General features: G+C 32.8%; 1 protein-coding gene across 4 annotated transcripts in view; it reads left to right on the forward strand.

Annotated features, from left to right (window-relative positions):
* The window catches only part of LOC117315603 (unconventional myosin-Va-like), a 59,016-nt gene that overhangs the window by 9,295 nt on the left and 29,183 nt on the right, over positions 1–20,538 (forward strand). For 3 of the 4 annotated variants that reach the window (XM_033869863.1, XM_033869865.1, XM_033869864.1), the window contains exon 1: positions 12,847–13,050. The exons of the other annotated variant lie outside the window; for it this stretch is intronic. The gene's annotated coding sequence lies outside the window, so the exon portion shown is untranslated. Of the gene's footprint in view, positions 1–12,846; positions 13,051–20,538 lie in introns of those variants that run through there. 4 annotated transcript variants of the gene reach the window in all.

The following is a 20,538-nucleotide window of genomic DNA, read 5'->3' on the forward strand; positions in this document are numbered from 1 at the left end:
CTCTGGGTTGCGAGTTCAAAACCAATCTGGGACAGTTACCTTGTATTGACCGTAGGCTGGTGGTTTTTCTCCCGGTACTCCGGCTTTCCTCCACCTCCAAAACCTGGCACGTCCTTAAATGACCTTGGCTGTTAATAGGACGTTAAACAAACTAAATCGAACCAAATCCTAAGATAAAATTACAAGCCTCAAATACCTTTTTAGGTCATCTGACCCAAAGGGTCAGGATGACCTATAGCCATCGTGCTTCGTCCGTCGTCGTGCGCCGTGCGTAAACTTTTTCTTTCAAAACGCTACTCCTCCTTTACCCTTGGGTGGATTACTTTCAAATTTGGTTTGAAGCATCATCGGGGGAGGGCAATCATATTTTAAATAAATGAGGCTGGTCTGACCCCTGGGGCCGGAGGGGTTTTGGGGGTGGATGGGGGGTGGGTTGGGGGGGGTATTGTGGACTCTGCAGAAAATTTGTATGCTTCTTTTGCTTTAAGATGCTTGATTTAACCCTTTTAAAACATTTTGTTAATCAGTTTCCAAACTTTTGTTTTACTTCTCAGGTGGTTGATCTGAATACTGCAGAAACTGCAGGATTTATTTCTGGATAAAAAAAAAGATAAACTGTTTACATGTGTGATTGTCATTTATCTTGATAATGTATTATCATGAAAATATACTGTAATTTATTTTTGATATCACTAAGCGATAAAACACTGAAAAAACTGATTAACATGAGATCCGTCGCCCCAAATATTGCATTCCCTTGCTGAAGGACACTTAGCACAACAGTAGAGACCGACCCGTTTCTCAGCTTTCTGAGAAACACGAACCGACACTGGTTGTAGCGTGGAGGTTTTACATGGCCGGTGCCCTAAACAACTGTTAGCTATTGCAGTCTGACGTGTAGGCAGCCAGTAGTGTAATAAAACATCCGAGTCATTACAGCTGTTGTTTTTGTGGACTGTTAAATGTTCACTTAACTTTGTAAAAAAAAAAAAAACTGATCCATCAGTATAAAATGTTTAGCCTCTAGTCAAGGATTCCTGATCTACAGGTTTCCAGTCTCCATAATAACTGGTTAAATGGAATCCCTCCTAGCCATGTACTATATTGAAGGGATTCTTCGTCCGTACTTCGCTTAAAAAAAAACAACATCATGTGGTAAAATAAACATTGGCAATAATCAAACTATACCAGGAATGCATTGTCTAGCTGCTTCATAAAAAATACTCTTTTCTTCTGTGATTTATATTTAAAGAAAGTAAAACCATTAAAATTGACAATGGCAAATATTTACTGAATTCAGTTTATTAATTTACCATTAAAATTGATAAAAAGATTTTTAAAATAAGTTTTATTGTCATTTTTTTTTCTTTTTGTTAAGTGATGTTAAATATCTGATTGCATTTTCTTACAGGAATACATTAGCAGTATTCTATGTATTAAGACTCAAGGCCATAAATTAATTTTCCTATCAAAAATCTGTGAAAACCCTATTGAATTGTAGAAAAAACATTACTTCAAGCGTAGATTTTTTAATAAAAAATGAGACCTAAGGAAATGTCTTTAATGTTTTAAAATATGAAAAAATATATCAAAAAATCAAAAGTAATTATCAAATCTGTCGAAAGATAGCAATGTTCCAGGTTTACAATTGGCAAAGAGGGAAAAGTTTGTGGGCGAGTTAAAGTTTAAATTTTATTGATCATAAATCAGTGTTGTGTATTCAGTATGTACACAATCAGTGTTTGTTTACCACCTGTGTTTAACAACCATAATGTACCCACACTTAGATATCAAGAGTTTAATTAACCATGATGATCAAAGCTCTAAATCAGTTTGAAACTTTTTCATATTGTAACTTACACTTAGATATGAAGAGTTTAATTGACCATGATGAAGATCTAAATAAGGTTGAAACTTTTCCATAATGTAACGTACATTTATAGCTATCAAGAGTTTAATTGACCATGATAACACTCTAAATCAGTTGGATATTTTTTTTTCATATAATGTACCCAAACTTATAGATATCAAGAGTTTAATTAACCATGATGATGTTTTCAATCAATTTGAAGCTTTTAACCTGTGCACAACATAATAACATAGGAATTAAATTTAGTGGAAAACTTGAGAAGTTAAATGGGCAGGAAAGTGTCATTTTTTCTTCATTCATTCTTTCATTTTTAAAGTTCGAAAATGTTTAATGTTTCAACTTTTTCTTTAGTCTGCAAACAATATAAAAAACTGAACTGATTTAAGTAGGACATGCAATGTTGTGGAGCATGAAATTTTAGTTCGATCATATTTTGTCAAGCTCTGATAAATATGCTGATCATCAGTAAATTTATTAAAATGAAACTGTTTATTAACCTTTTTTTGTTGTGTAAAATAAGAAATTAAGTTCTACATTCCTTTGTTTCATATTAAAAGCTGGAAACAAGTCGTGAGTTAAAGGACTTCTATTTCAAAATCTACTTCCTAATTGTTTAGATATAAAATTGTTTTCTTGTCTATCATTCTTCATGATCTGATTTTGATGGAAATTAGATTTTTTTAAACTGCTCCATAGGCCGAGTCTTCATTAGTGTAGCAGAATGTTTTGAACTAATTTGAATGATTTCCCTATCAATTCCTGAGTAAACATTTATAAAAACCCATCAGCTGATCAATTTTCTGGTCCAAATAGCTTTCCATAAAAAGTGGTTATCTAAAATTAAAATATTTTCTCAGTGACGTAATCATTAAGTACCTTGTATTTCTAGAATAATTTTGTCATCATCTCAGTTGGATTGGAAATTATATGCAAATTCTAAATGGTGTCAGAATCGAGATTATGCTTAATTGAACCTAATGGTATGTGTCCTGTAGGGGGACTGTATCCCATTTACAAGTATTGTCAGCTTAATGAGAGTTCGTTCCAACAAGATCAACATGCAGTAATATTTTTGACAATATAAATTCTAAAACACAAAATAGGCATGCATGTCCCTATATTTAAAATAAAGGACTTAAAAGAAGAAAAATACTTTTGTTTTCAAATTCAATTTAGAGAAGTAAGATTTGAAGAATTAGATATAGTATGTGGGGAATTAAGTAAATTTACCCAAATATAATATAATTTAAATGCATTTAATCGATGCCCATAACAGAGTGAGAGGCTGAGATATATGACATATTTTTTTTCCATTTAAGTTTGTCTCAAGCAGTTATGAAATTGAATATGATGCTCTGCAAGGTTGAATTTTGAATCTAAAAACCTTTTTGTATCGTGACAATTGAGGCAGCAGAAAAATCTTTAAATTTTGGATTTCAAATTGAGTATGAAAATGCAATGTACATCTACAATAAATTTCAATTATCAACTTCATTTGATAACTATTAAATTTGAGATCAGGGTCTATATTAATTATTCAGGGTGTTCAGATGAATCTTCTTTTTTCGGTATAGAACATTTGAAATGCATGATGTTCTCATGTGAAAATTGGATATTAAATATAAGTATGTACACAACTTTAAGTGCATGGTTATAATTTTTTGTTTGTTTTTTAAGTTTCCTAAAAATCAGACCACCTGGAAACTACAAATTAAATCTGATTTACATGTTATAAATGTCACCGATCTTGAGTATACCATTTATGTTGATGTAATGTATGTATATAAGCACACATAAAGTATATATGTTAATGCATGTGTTTTATTTTCCATTGGGACGACAGGAAATGCTGATTCATGCAAAAAATTATAAAGATATTTAATACCTTTCTTTCTTCTTAAGTGTCCTGATCAAACATGAATTCCAGGAAAAAATTGTGACAATATTTTGATATCTTTTATTCCTTTTAAAGCCTGAACTCTTAAGATGTTCTGAATGAACAAGAATTCAAGAGGAAAAAAATCATAAAGATGTTTTAATATCTTTATTCTTCTTAAAACTCTCTTAAGATGTTCTAAACAAACATGAATTCAACGAAAGCAGATAGAATTATTTTTTTCATTTTAAAAAATATTTCAAGGACAAGTTATACTTTGTAAACAGGAAAACAACAGGAGTGTCACAAACTGGTGACAATTATGGCTTTGGTTTCCTAACAAAGAACGATGTTTTGAAGTGCTGATCATTTTTGTGATAAAAAGATTTGGAGTTCTTCATGTGGTTAGTCTAGGTTTGCCTATCAGATAAGTATATTAAAACAGATAAGTATATTAAAACTGATCAGTTTATCAGTGGCCGGATATATATCTGTGTGGAATTGTTGGACGGTCTTATCAAAATAATCCGATATTAAGATTTTTGTTACCAAGATTTTGTCCATTCAATCTACCAAGATTTTGTCCACTCACGATCGATTTTTAATTTGTTTTTTTCTCACATATAAATTAGCATACACCCAACCAATTAAAGCCTTTATTCAAACTACTGGTATATTATTTCTAGAAAGAAAATGTTTTAATTTTAATATACTGGGGTATATATGAGGTACTGATGCAGTTTCTTAAACTGACATTAATTACAAACTACAGGATTATCAAATAAAGAAAAAAAAATAAAAGGATAAATAAATAAATAAATAAAATAGAATATATAAATAAATAGTCATGACTTTGGTTTGTGAATTTAAAGGGGAACATATTGATTCGTGTAATGTTAACTGAGTCAAAAAAAAAACAAGATTAACTGAAATAAAGAAATACAAAAATAGTAAAATTAAACAAAATATAAAGAAAAATTAAAGAATTTAAAACAAAGGAAATGGGTAAATAAGTATAAGCACACATTGGAATGGCAAGGGGAGGGGAGTGGGATTAAATACTGAGTCCAGTAAATAAAATCCACCCAGTAATATATTTTGACATTTATAGGCTAAAAGTTTACATTTATACACTATATGTTGATAATGACGTTAATAAAAAAAAATTCTGTTAAGTTTGACACATTTATGTTTAATACTCAAAACTCATTAATATGTCAGACGTAACAGAATTTAATAGAGTGTAAACATTACCAGGCAGTTGTGAAAATGTTACTTTTTGATCACTGATTTTATTTTTCTGGAAAAGAAAACTTTGTTGATAATTGGGGGTATCCAGGTGTGACATTTTTACCTGTATGTTAGATGAAGACATACCTGTGTCAGAGTTACCTGTGCAAGATCTCGTTATCTCACCTGATAGGAATTTCCTCTCAAATTTAAATTTAAACTGTTGGTACGTCCACACAAAGCGCGAGAACGGGTAGTGCTGGTGAGCTTGTGCGATAACTATGAGTTAGGGGGTCGTAACGTTAGACAGTGTCAATACAAACTACAGTTGAAGGTACGTCATGGTGGATCTTCATGAGGTATTAAGCTTGTGACACACAGCAGTTCCATCAATTCTCGACAAAACAAGATCTTATATGTATACTGTGATGGAGATTTTGGGGAGAATTTACAAAGAGATTGACACCTGTGACGCACAGCGGTTAAACGTTACATTCAAATCCCTGACAGAACAAGGTCTTTTATATACTGTGATGGAGTATTCGGGGTGAATTTACAAAAGGATTTACGCTTGTGACACAACAGCTTCATACACTGCTACGGAATTATATGTTATATATACACGTCAGAGTAGGTTGCAGGCGAATTCACTAAACGTCTATATATATATATATATATGCTTATTAAACACGACTGTGATTTGAAGGAAAATGAGCTCTATATAAACCACCTGGGATGCTATTTTTAGATTGTCGTAAAAGTTGACAGTTATTAATTACACGAAAATCTATTGTTTCCCTTAACTTTTAATTCAAGATTCTGGATAACAATTGATCTACCATCATATATGACATAACAACGGGAAAATTGGATATGTGGAGCTATAATCATGACAAAATTCTAAATTCTTGAAACTCGTATATTACACTAATATATTGATGAACACTGCTTTATATAAGGAGGATTCTGTAGTCGGAGGGATCTTCTAGAACTCAGTGCTGCTTTGAAACTTCGTTTTGTTTTTAGGAATCAGGATTATAATATCTAGGCAAGTATGATATTTAATTAACATATTATACCATATACTGTATTTGCATTGTGAGTTTACAAAAACACGAACATAGTTTATATATGCGCTAAAAAAAAAACATGTACAGGGGAAAATTTCCCTGAGAAATTTGTGTGGAAAAATAACTTTTTATTCATTTATATAACATGAAAACAACTCAGACCAGGATTAACTTCAGGGATCATATCAAGAGACTCTTGATATTATAATTATTTTGGAACTCTTTTATATTGGAGATGATTAAGAAACAACAACAGAGCTCTCTACCTTAAGATAAAATCTTTATAACCATCATTCTAGTAATTAAGGAACACCACACCTTTATCAGAAGAAGAAGAAAAAATCTCAGAGGTAGCTTAATGTTGACATAACTAGGGGTGGAGGAATCATTTTGAAACGTAACTGTTATAATTGTTAGACAAACAGGAAGTTACCATTGTCCCCGACACCCTTTAATGTCTGATAGGATTTAAACTCCTCAGACTCAAAAAATCTTATGTTGGTTGAAGTGGCCTTGGGCACATTTAACATAGAAAAGAAAAAAATTACAATTTGATCGTTTCAGGTTAACTTATTGAAAAGCTGATGTGCTTCAATTCAGATGTTAGAATGGTATCAAATTGCCAGGCGAAAACAAATTTAAAGTTTACTCAATTAATTGAGAAATGTATGCTTTAAAGAGCCCAAGGATTTTGAGTTTGATAATGTATCAGATTTCATCACTGAACCAAGGTTACCTTCATTTCCCGTAAAGCAATTAAAGGATGGGCACAAGTTAGAGAGGACTTTTTTCTATTGGTAGACTGACTTACATATCAAGGGGCTGCGGTGGCCGAGTGGTTAAGGTGTCCCGACACTTTTATCACTAGCCCTCCACCTCTGGGTTGCGAGTTCGAAACCTACATGGGGCAGTTGCCATGTACTGATCATAGGCAGGTTGTTTTTCTCCAGGTACTCTGGCTTTCCTCCACCTCCAAAACCTGGCACATCCTTAAATGACCCTGGCTGTTAATAGGGCGTTAAACAAAACAAACCAAACTTACATATCATCACAAGCATTGAATTCAGATTTTATTTTTAATATTGTTATTATTGTATATATGCAATGTTTTGATGCCTGATATAGGCTCCTAATGTAGAGAAGTTATTCAAGTCTGAAAGAAAATAGGGGAAAAAACACATCCCTGTCGAATGCCTTGAGAGCTCTGCATTCTCAGCCAGAGAAACATGCTCCATCAGGGGCCTGTTTGTTTATGCGGACAAACCGGTTCATCAGTTTCAGACCTGCCAATTACTACTATTTTATAGTAATCTTTACTATTTTGTGGTGGTCGTTACTCTTTTTTCTCTCGAAATAGTAGCAAATTACTCTTTTTGATGCAATAGATTTGGCAAGAATTGTTAAGAATTACTCTTTTTTTGCTCAAAAATGGGCCAAATTACTATTTTTGAATTTGAAAGGTTGGCAGGTCTGCAGTTTTTAAACGAACATTAATGTTCGGTTATTGCCATCAAGAACTGGACTGAGAAATATGACCATATTTGGTAACCACATTCACCAATACGCCATCTACTGTCTGTTTCAATGAAATATGGCTGCCCCCATTGCCTTACGCTTCAAATAATTTACTTGCAAAAACATCTTCGTTTTATATAGTAGTTTTACCGAAAAGGTTGAAATGTATTCAGTAGATGTTTTCAAGATGCCTACGATTTGAGAAATGCATAACGCTAGCGAAATGAGAAGACTAAATGAACCTGAACTTTGCGAATAACTCCAGGTCAATATATTTATGTAAACAACTATTGCGCAGGCGCATTCGTCTCCGAATGTTTAGAAAGTTTTGCTCATTCCAAAACGGCTGACATTAGATAGCATAGGTCTGCAAATTTGTCCGCGATTTACTTAAATGTGTAATATATATATTCTAGAATGTTACATCATTATCAACTAGGTGTGTATTTCTATAATTTAGAGAAAGAAATATATCAATGACGGCATACGAGGCGATACATTGTATCATACTATAGGTTACTGTACGTGTTTGCGAGAAAGAACTGTACATATGTATAGGCTTACAATTAGGTGGCATTTGTGGTCAGGGTGACTGGTCATAGCGTTCAAGTTGTCATCGATTTCCATATACCATTTTCCTTTGACGAAAATGACCCAATAAATCAAATGCAAATGATAATATCTTGTTATGTGCACGGGATTGCTTGTTGTAGGCGATACTTGGAACGTATTTACTGTTGTAAGGGAGGTAACTGCAAGATTACGGAAATCAAAAATAAACCAATTTGATTGGTCGATTCTTCCTTCACTATGGCATGGGGTATACAATCGAAGTGACAGATAACTACGGCAATATTCAGATGATATCAACAATAACATTTTTGGATACGTGTGGTTGGCAGTTGTTGTCATGTTTAAAATGAACAATTATATAGCTTGTTTTTATTTCGGCAAAGACGAGAATATTTACTGAAACGGACCACACGTGAAGCGGACTTGAAATACCGAAACGAAGAAAAATGGGGCTTAATTATAATATAAATTGGCATTATTTTCAGAGGATTGACCAAAATATATGTTCTACAATGCCTGATTGTATCATATATAAAATATTAGAGGTTTATTTGACCGAATTTTAAATTAATTATTCATTTGCGAATCGCGGCCTGATTGTCGTTAGGCCTAGAGTTGAATTACCGAAATGGCCGATAGTGGACTCAAAATCGACATTTTTACGAGAATTTTTTTTCATTTACCTGAAAGTATTTTGAAATAATTTGTAAAATCCCGAATTCACGACCAAATTTTCGATTGCGACGAACTACTGAGACGGTGTTAAGTTCATGCTAATTAAATCTGATTAAAATCAGCTGTTACATGGCTACGTTTACTATGCACTACGTCTACTAGGTAAATTTTTTTAAAGACGGAAATCCGGATTATCTAAAAACAAATGCAAAAATATTTGTGATATTCACTTAATTTGATATTCAGCCGTTAATTGTTATCTGTAGTTTGATAACTTCTGATATATTGTGATTGATACTCTATATAATATTGATGTTGAACTTGTGTTATTTTTCAAACAAATTTATTTTAATAATTTGTTAATTTAGAATTTTCATCAAGTCATGATCAAGACTTGAAATTCTCACTACACCATACTTCAAACACAGAGTAATCGATGAATTGATAAACTGAAAATTGAAGTCAAGCAAATGAGTTAATATTTACCTTAAATATTTTTTCAATATACAACAAATGTTCAGATGACTATTTGTGCCATATGCTGTTACAAGATTTCAGTTACAATTCTAAAATTGAATTAGTATGTAAATATATGTTATCCTGTCAATATCCACAAAGCGAGTGTAGTCTACTGTACTCAAAGTCATGCCAGTAGATAGCGGTACATATACTTACTGCTAACATCTAGTGCTTACTTGTGTGAACTATTAATCAATAACAAAATGGTTCATATATTTCTATATATGACTTCAAAAATTATGTGGTGTCTGAAGATCTGAATGAAGTGAATAAACGATGTATTAAATTATTTTTATGAAATATTGAAGTCACAGATCATTCTCTTTTTTAAAATATTGATTTCAGGTCCATTTTGGTAATTCAAATATGACGGCAATCAGGCCTCGAATGGCGAATGATTACAAAAATTTTGAATACGTCTCGGTCAAATAAACCCCTAATATTTTACATATGATTAATTTTGACATTGGAGAACATATAATTGTGTCCATTCTCTAATATAAGCACTGGTAGAAAGTACAGAATAGAGCTTGATAAATATATAATCAAAATTACTAATTACCCCGGTAAATATAACATTTTACGTAAACCTCCCATGGCTGATGGTGAACTTAAACTTGCAAATCTCCTGTGTCATTCCAATTTTGATATGTGTAAATATATACACGTACGGTATATATATAGATATAGATATGGAATGATTCACAAATTTGCATACAGTTATGGAATCTTATAACACCCCGAAAACTGTTCTCTCCACATAAAGGATGTGATTTGTGCAATTACATTGATGAACTGTGTGGTTCACTATGATTGGATGGTCAACATTGGAAAGGGACAATAAATAGGGAATGTGTCATCCCATCGAATGGACTGTAACCTTTATCAGCTTTGAAGTTGAAAATGAAGCTTGAAGTTTTCTTTTCCTGTTTGCTGAATTATTTGATGAAGATAGTCTTTATATGGTTGTTATTCTTTATCACATTGTGTACAATACTGTAATTATACCAGAAGTATATCTTCTCATATAAAGATTTATTAACATCAAATGATTCCTGAACAAAAGGAGTCAAGTTTTTTTGTTTTGAAGTACCATACATGCTTGAGTACATGCAGTTTCAATAGGATACATTCCTAATCCGGGCCTTGATTACCAGCTCTGGTTTTGGTTTTCAGTAGTTCTGTATGTGTGTTTCATCATATTAAGTTGAAATATGCAAAACTAACGATGGAACTAGCCTAAATTTAGTGCATATTAGAAGTTGTCATCAATAAGGTCACAGAGTCCTGTCTGTATTATAACTGATGATGCCTTCCCGAAAGAAAGAAGACATATTTTATTTTAATCCATCCAAGATAGATCAACAAACTTCCAATTTCAACCAGGACCTTACAGAAATATGCATGTGTTCAATCATATCAGAACAGCTGCAAACATTTAAAATAATTTGCAATTAATTCCTAAACCAATATCAGTAAATTTATCGACTTTAAACTTAGAAGATTACTGATTTTGCATTAAACAATAATGTTCGTTTACAGTACTTCCAGTACTTTGATTAAATATAATATTTCAAACATATATCTTGACCGACCCACAAATGTTAATACAGGCCTTGGGAATCTTTGTCAAGGCTTGTCTGAAAACAATATAAAATCACCAGGTCCGTCTTTATTTCATAAACGAACAACACCCGTCCAAGTGGTCTAACCGTTTGGACGTCAAAAACGAAAACAGCCCTGCTGAGTAACAGATATTTTTAACACCATGAAAAGACAGAATGATTAGTTTCTTTTACAGACAACTGAAGTTTTGTCGAGATAAACTCAATCATAAAATCTTAAAGGACCAACAAGTCTACTTATTCTTCATTCATATTGATCTTAACTTTACTGGATCAACCTGTCATGCAAGAAAAGGCTGTAAACTTTTCTTTGTGGCTGCCATACTTATCGAGATGTAGTTAAGTCAGAACGTTTTTAGTATTTTTTCTAAATCAGTCATTTTTATGACCCATATAATGGGGTAATGTTAGTCATTCCTGGTTAAACATGGTCATTGGACTGCGTAAATACGATATATAATACGTCGGAATATGTAAAAAGTGTGAAGTACAATTCAAGGTCAGTTCACTTGAATTATAAACAGCTTCACGATATATTTCTATAACTGGTTATAGCAGTGTCTGAAAAAAATAGATTTTAACATCAATTCCTCATGTTTTATTGGGTTTTATCAGGCCATGTGAACTGATGAAAAGAAGTTTTTAGCAACACTGCTTTGAGATCTTTCATATTTTTATATTTGTGTGTGTAAAAAATTTTTGTGATTTTTTTGTTGTTGTTATTTTTCTTCTCGGAGGTCTTTGATTGATCTTAGTTAACCCGATGTTTGTGATTTTTTGTTGTTGTTGTTTTTTTTAATTATTTAGGTTGTTTTTGGAAAGAATATCAATCTTAATTAAATATATGGTATAATTGCTATAATATATCATACATGTTTCTTGAATGGTTAAGATGATCATTGCGATACACTATAGTGTTGTAATAGATAGATGACGACTTTATGATTTTCCCTGAATTTCTATTGAAGAAATTGTTTTGCCAATAATCATTATTGAAAGAAATATTGTGAAAATTTTCAAAACATAAACATGTATGACTGAATAGGGATTTATAATTCATTTAAAAAAATGTTTGAAATTTTGAAGTTTTTCCAGAATATTATGATTATACTAAATATCATGAAATGTTGCTTTTTTTTCTATTTCTCTTAGAATGTTACTATGGAAACAAAACCACCTTTGTTGGAATCACTGCCTATTGTGGTGTCAAAGGTCACCAATGTCCAGTTTTATTAGTACCTTTGACCCATGTAATCTATAATGAACTGATCCTTATCAAATGATTGGAACAGTACATTTGAAGATTATAGGGTTGAGAGGATGCATTAATTTCTATTGCTTTCTCCACTGAATAGGCATTACACCTCACAATAAGATTTAAATGTTAGGTGTTAACCCTCCATTGGATCTCAATGGGACGGTCCAGTCAATGGAACTGACCAACACAGGAAACATTTGGGGGTCAAATGTAATCAAGAAAGGTCATATTATGAAGAGGCATGGTCAGCTTGAGATGTTTGTTCCGAAAGATTGTAGTGTTTTCTTTCTTTCTTTCTTCTATGATGTTTTAGTGTGTAGTTTCTTTCTTTCTTTCTTTCTTTCTTTCTTTCTTTTACTGGCCAACATTGTAATGAAGTTACACAATCATAAAACTTGATGTAACATTTAGAAATTATGTGACAGAAATAAAAACCGATTTGTAACATAATATGGGTATATACTGGCATAACGGATCAATTTTGATATACGTATACAGTCTAGTCAGGTTAAGTTGACAATGCTGTGTGGTGTAGAGAGGTATGTACAGGTATGTGGTGTACTCAGGCAGAGCGTGTAGATATCAATGCAAAGCTCACCTGTTCAGGTGTTTTCTACCTCAAGTACAGGTAGCATTACAGGTGAAACACACGAGGTTTGCTCAGTTATAAACATGTCTACGATTAAGTCTGTAAACAGACGCTGTAGATTTAGAAACAAGGACTAATTATTTAGGGACTGTATATGGCTGAATTAATTAAGATTCAGGATGTTTCTGTTTTGGATATTATAAATACCTGGATATTTTTACCTGGATTTTAACAAGAAAACACGGAAATGGTGAGTCTGACCTAGTTAGTGTACAATCTCTATATGTCTTTGTGTTTCCTACCATGCGGTATGTGAAATGTTTTATAAAAGTTTAGAAATGTTGAAATATGCTTTATATGTCTTACCTGGGTTAACGAGCAATGAATTGGAAAGGTGTACAGTTGAGTTAATTGGAATTAAGCCCACCTGATTTGTAAGTGCGTAAAAAGAGAATTTTTGAATTTAGTCCGAAACTACTCCTGTTCTTTGTAGTAATGTATTTCGACCTTAACCTGTCCGTATCTGATAGTATGTGACCTTGTATTTTTGCAATTTAAATTTTATTTTCATGACACTTCATCACTATAACCCTCCAGCTCTGGATGGCTAGTGCATCAATTTACCCATGGGGGGCAGTTGCCTGGTACTGACCGTAGGCCGGTGGTTTTTCTCTGGGATTACTCTGACTTTCCTCCACCTCCAAAACCTGGCACGTCCTTAAATGACCCTGTCTGTTTATAGGACCTTATAAACCAAACAAACTAAATCATACCTTTACGAGCCCGTAAGGAAGTACAAATTATTTACTTGACCGAACTTTCGAATATTCCAGACAGGAAGAATTGTTTTAAGTACTCATTCAAGAGGTCTAATGGGTGGTACAGTGGTAATTAACACACTTGTCTTCAACCTTGGTGGACAGGGTTTGATTCCCCGATTAATTGTACATGATAAAGTATACGATCTTGGCTGCCCGATCTCGTGGATTTTCTCCAGGTTACATTAGTTTTCTCCCGTAGTAAGACCCCTTGTGTGTAGCTGCCATCCGGGCCAACAAGCGTGATTAACATCAGTTTGTATAACTTATTGATATGTATGAATAAAGTTTACATTAATTTGTTTGCTTACAGAGCATTGACATTAATGATAATGTAGAACTTCAGGTTTGACAGCTGAGCTCAGAGGGGGGTGTTTACCAAATCTCTGGGTGCATAGGGCTCAGAAATAGGAATAACAGGGAGAACATAAAAAAGGTCTATGGAAACAAAGAAACCAAACTTCATGTATTGAGAAAAATGAAATTAAAATTTTGTTATTATAATTCCATCCTTATGATTATGACACAGAATTTAACAGGTCTATGATATATTTTTTTTGTCTGACCAGTTTATTTTAATTTTCTGTCCATGTAGATCTGGAATTCATATAAAACTCAAAACTCCAGACAACTTAACCATTTTTGTGCAACCTGAACAATGCGGTTGCAATTTGAGAATTTGATTTACAGGATCGAGCTGAAATTTTTACCCATAAAGCTAAATTGATTTATACCATAATATTGTAAATGTATAATCAGTTAGTATTAAATTGCAAATAATCGATTGAATTTGGATTTACGATATGAAATGTTCTGGAGTTTGAAAGGATTATAGGTATAATGCATATATATAAAGGTTTAATTAATCTGCATGGAATATGATATAGGGTAAGATATCTAGGGGTTTAAGGGATTAGGGGGATTAGGAAGGGAGGGATTAAACAGATTATCTTTTTAGGGTTTCATGGGGCAACACGACACCATGGTAGAATGTTCTTATAGAAATAAGTTTGTTTTGACACTCGTCAGATATATGTCATTACTTGGAATGCACATCTATGCAGAAGTAACATTTGAACTGTTTCAGTCGTCCCAGCCACCATAACAATTGGGCAGTTCTAGCTAGTGACTTTCAATTATTATGGATATGGGCATCAAGTACTGGTATTTGAAATTTTAAAAAATTCTGTATTTTGATATCATTAGAATTTAAGTAATCCCTGTTAAGAATATATAAGTTTGAATTCTCAGGTATAAGGACTTCTAGGTATTCTTGTAATGCCGGACCTCACCTGTCGTGATTTACCTGTGCTAACGAGTAAAGACAGGAAGTAATCACAGGGCTTAAATAGACACGGAGCCCACGCAGGTACATATTGTATGTATATATACAGTATACATGGGTGTATCGACTGTATATGTTACAGTCATACTAATGTACAAGGAGTCGGAGAGAATTCTCTATTTCTGTGTTAATGTATTCATAGGCCTTTTACATAGATCTCATCTCTGTGATATCAAATTCACCAAGCTTACCATACAGGTAAGTTTTGTATATATATTTTTTTTCTGTAAAAAAATCTTACATATATATACATCCTATAGGATGTTTGCATTACGCATCATAAATCGTGACTTTGAAGATGATCGCATCTCATGTCAACATCAATACCAGTTGTTAGTTGTGTCGTATGACATATACCTTTATATCACATGAATTAATAATGTGTTGGTTTCAAGTAATTCTCTTTAACGTACCTGTATGTGAAACATGAAATGTTCAGGTAGATAATTATGTATACAATTCTTATTCCTTCTATATAGCAGCCATTGGTAGGAATTTTGGAAAATTATATTATTGAATATTTGTGATTAATGAAGAAATCGTTGTAATGTGGCGTCTTTCAATCTGTAGTCATAGAAACCTCTGTTGCCATGTAGATATTAAAGTTACCGTATTTCTTTGGCAATAAGTCCAATGTTTGGACACTCGTTTAAATGTATTGATTAAGAATTTATATAAAATTACAAATACCAAGAGCCCTTTCATTATTCCTCAATAAGCTTGACCTTCCTTCTACTTTTGATCACAGTTTATGTATTGTGGTATTTTCATTCATAATATGGGTATGGAATAAATTACAGAAATTAGACTTAAGAATATTAGTTACACTGACTTTAGACTTATTTGGTATTAGTTACAGATTTCACACCTATGGAATAAGTTATAAAGACTTAATGAATCATAAGGTATTGCTACTTATGAATGCAAAAAAAAAAAAAGTTAAAAAAAAAAAAAAAAGTTATAAAAGGAGATTAGAAATCTGTTTGATTTTTAGTTTAAATACGGTATCAGCAACATCCTTCGTGTTGGTTTTTAGTTAAATACGGTATCGGCAACGTCCTTGGTCTGGTGTTTAAGTTTGTGTGTATATATGGACCTGGTACAGCGATTATCCACGGTAATTATAATTCTCTGGCTGTAGGGTAACTCCGGTATGACTTATAATATTCAGGACTTAATTCATACGAAGCTTGGAAATAAATTGTTCAGATATTTGGGCTAAATATCCCAAGATATTTATTCTTATTCTATAATCTGCCTGTTTTTTTCTAAAAAGAAATTTCAAAAGTTAAAATGAAATTTATTAAAAATTAATTGGCAGGTGTCGTGATGTATCTTTGTATATTAAGTCTGACCTTGATATTGACGAATGCCTCTGGGGTGCTTCTATCGCATGTCAGGTTTTCATTCGGCCTGAAAGGCATGTACTACTGGTAAAATAGCCAAGTAATTTACACAGACATGGAGACACAGATATTTGGCTTGGTCGGACATCTTTTGAATAACTTTTTGAGGGGAGTCAGAAATGTCTTTGATGAATTTGTTAACATGCCATGTAATATTTATAAATATATGCACCACAGGGAAATCTTGTTTCCGTATGATAAATGACACCGGTACGCATCTACCTTAACAAGTATTCTCACTAACGAGGAAACATTTCAGGTATTGTATTATTTTGTATCGTTGAACACGCAGAAGAAGACATCGGTATTATGTAATGTGATAAATAGAATCAAAGTTATGTCTTCTCTGAAGAATGCTAGAGGTGGTCGGGTGACACAGTATTACCTAATTCACACACGCCATCCGCATTAAAGCTGGCTGGGGTTTGATTCCCTCGGCCGATGTAAGGATGTGGAAAGAATTATATCTCAGGTTGCCTCAGTGCCTGACCATGTGGGTTTTGACTCTGCATTCTTCGGTTTTGTACTCCAGTTTTGTACTCCAGTTTTGTACTCCGTTTTGTACTCCAGTTTTGTACTCCAGTTTTGTACTCCAGTTTAATATACTCCAGTTTTGTACTCCAGTTTAATATACTCCAGTTTAATATACTCCAGTTTTGTACTCCAGTTTTGTACCCCGGTTTCCCAGTGCCTACACAGTAGACATGTACCTTTTATAATGCCTCTAGTCTCAGGAACATTAAGGGTATTTTAGTTGATATAATTTGTTTCATAATTGTTGTAAAATAAAGTTATTAGTTAAAAGTTGTTTAAACTCATCATCAACTAATTTCTGATCTTTTGTTTTCTAAATGATCTCACTAAAGATTATGATATCTATCTCTTATACTTAATGTAACAAGAACATACAACATAAGATTGATCGAGACAGAAGGAAATTGGTTTTCAGTTGCAATTTAATTTTTCTAAACATTTGTAAAAATATTTTGTGATATGTCAGTACATAAAGAATACATCCCAATTAAAAAATTAATGGATTCGAAATTTTATATAGGTTGTAAAATATGTTATGTAAACATAAAAAATCTGTGATTAATCGTCATGACGTCATCAATATAACAGCTGATTCGAACAAGCTGATCATCCCACTCTTCACCACTACAGTCAGTTTACACCTTAATGACTGTGGAGGATTATGAAGTTAATCACCAAAGTCATTTGCCGACAATATACGTCAGTAAAAATTCCTAATCGGAGAATTACAGAGTGAGGTTATACAGATTTATGTTTTATCCTAATCGCCTTTAAAGATAATCCAGGATTACTTAATCTGCTCCATAACGGAGGTTAATGGTTCTAATGATAATTAGACAGACCATGAAAATTATTCTCAATTGTTTAGAGATTTTATTTATGTCAGAAATTGACATCAGGGATCAACGTCGAGTATTGATGAAGTCAGAAATTTGACGTCAGTAATTCAGTTAAAAAATCCTCTTTGTATATTTGTTGAGGTCAGACATTGAAATCAGTCATGTCAGTCCTATTGAAATCAGATTTGATGATGTCAAGAATTTATGTCAGAAATTGAAATCCGATGATCAATGTCAAGTATTGATTGAAGTCAGAAATTGACATCGGGAATTCAGTTCAAAAATCCTCTTCATATATTTGTTGAGATCAGTCCTTAATATTGAAATCAGAGATTTGATGATGTCAAGAATTTATGTCAGAAATTGAAATCTACATCAGGAATTGATACTAGACATGAAAACAGTTCAGTCAAATAAATTAATCAGATGTCATCATTTCAGTACTATGAGGTCAGTTTTTATTTCTGAAGTTGAGTGAATTTGGTGATCTATTTATAGAACTAATTTCTTTTATCTTTCTTGTTTGTTTATAAATTATTGTTTGTTGATAGGACAATGAATACAACACTAGAGTATAATTGTTTTATCGTCGTCCTCTTGTCTATGTTTGGTTGTTTTGTTTCTTTGCTGGGTTTATGGCCATGTGAACATGCAGCCATACTCTTTTTGAAGCGAGGTCGCTTTGTAGTAGTTGGTGACTACCTCACTGTACAACTAATGGGAGACCCTTCGCATGCCATCGAAAGTATCTAGGGTACAGTGTCTTACCCAAGGACACAACCACAACAGCACTACTATTAGCCTGTTTCTCAGCTTTCCGAGGAACACAATATTATTATTACTGACACGGGTAGGGAGCATCAAACCAAATGCTCCTCAGACCTTCTTTTGAGATTACTTGGTCTAATAAACTGAGCTTAGTTGCGGCCCCTTTCCAAATGATACAGTTATTGCACCACAAGACAATGATGTGATTTTATGCTTTCTCAAGTTCATTCTCCAATGCAATTTCTAAAATAATAGCATATAGCTGGTCAGATGCCGAACTGGTTACATACTTAGGTGGCAGGGGTTAGATTCCCTGACCGGAGATGAAAAAGTATGAGATTATCCTGACCAATCATGTGGGTTAAGAAATTGTCTCTGCATACTCTGGTTTCCTCCCACAGTAAGACCCTTACCTACTTCCATCTGGTCAACAAGAGCGATGGATATGAGTTGGTTTTTTGCTTCGCAATTGTTGTAAAGGAAATTTAGTTTTTAGCTTACTGGCTACAAGTAACGGTGAGCTCATTGTTGTAACCCTGGCGTCTACGTCAGCATCCCACCCCAAGACCTCATGTTATTGTAAAGCTTGTAAGCCCAGAAGTATACACCTCACCCCTTCTAATTTGGTTTATACATTCATTTGAAAATAACATCAATAAACTTAAGAAATTGCCATCGATGACGTACAATTTCAAAATGACATGCTTAACATTCGTGAAAAATGAGTGTATAGTGTGACTGCTGCAGATGAGCTTCGCAATCATTGATTTCACTTGGTTATGATATAACACAATTTTTGTTTGGGTCATTTAAATGTACAGTATGATATATATATATACATGTATATTAGAATTGTTTTGATCAGATGTAGGTATCTAGGTCATTATTAATTCTTTGCAGCTATGAGTCGCTCGATCAGCAAAGTTGTCGGAGCTGACTAGTTAGAAACTGGCTCTGAGTAATCTTTCAGTTGTTATTTAATTAATACACATATTTATCACATTTAGAAGGGCTTTAAATGCATGATAGAATTTACATAATGCATGTTGATATTATTTCAATGCTAACATTTAGGTCTACACAATTTGTTAAAAGCGTTCATAATTTAACCTTGGGGAAAATGAGAAGTTTATTTTATGTGATGTAGCCATTGCTTGTCAACAACTTTTTTTAACTTTAAACAGATAAATATTTGTTATAACTCCTTAGCAATCTGGTAATGATGTGTTATAAATGAAAATAATTTATTCAGGTGAATGATCTAGAGGATAATCACTGTTGCAACGAGTATAGAATAGAGAATATCAACTGTATTTATCATCCGATAATTAAGGCCCCTCACCTAGTATGAATTAAAAAAATAGTTTAGGGAAAGCTTATTTTGTTCGTGAAGCACTCTTACAGGTACCTTTTTTAAAATTGATGATTCTGCAAAAAAAAATAAGAAGGGAGCTTATTTGAGGGTGGAGCATTTTATTTGCAGGTAAAAAGATAGGTGCATGAAATGGAGGAATGATGAAATTAATTTCCTTGGAATTGAACATTGAACAGAAACCTCACATAATTTAATTAACAGAATATGTTGACCAATTTTCACTGAAAGAAAGCATTTTTTACATTAAAGTTTGGTTTGGTTTTAAGAGCAGAAAATATATTAAGGTTCAATATGTAACCATTGGGTAAGAATATATAAAGAAACAAATGTATATATAATATTTAATATATATTTATATAAGATATCCTTATTAATATTCAAGATAAACATAATTTGTATACAAGCATTTTGCTTCGGGCAGATATGTATGTATTCAGTGTTTTTTATATCTAAAAATGTCTTATCAGACAAATGTAAAAAACAGGTAAAACTTGTTTTATGCTAGCTATTGTCTCCCTACCTTTGATGTAGATTTAGGGACAATTTTACCTGTCTCGTTACCTCCAACATTACACCTGGATATTAGTATACCAAGGACAAGAGCCCCTGGGAACCAGATTTTATTATCAGAAACATGGTACCTTGGGGAATCT

This window comes from Pecten maximus, chromosome 17 (assembly GCF_902652985.1).
Source record: "Pecten maximus chromosome 17, xPecMax1.1, whole genome shotgun sequence".
NCBI lineage: Eukaryota > Metazoa > Mollusca > Bivalvia > Pectinida > Pectinidae > Pecten > Pecten maximus.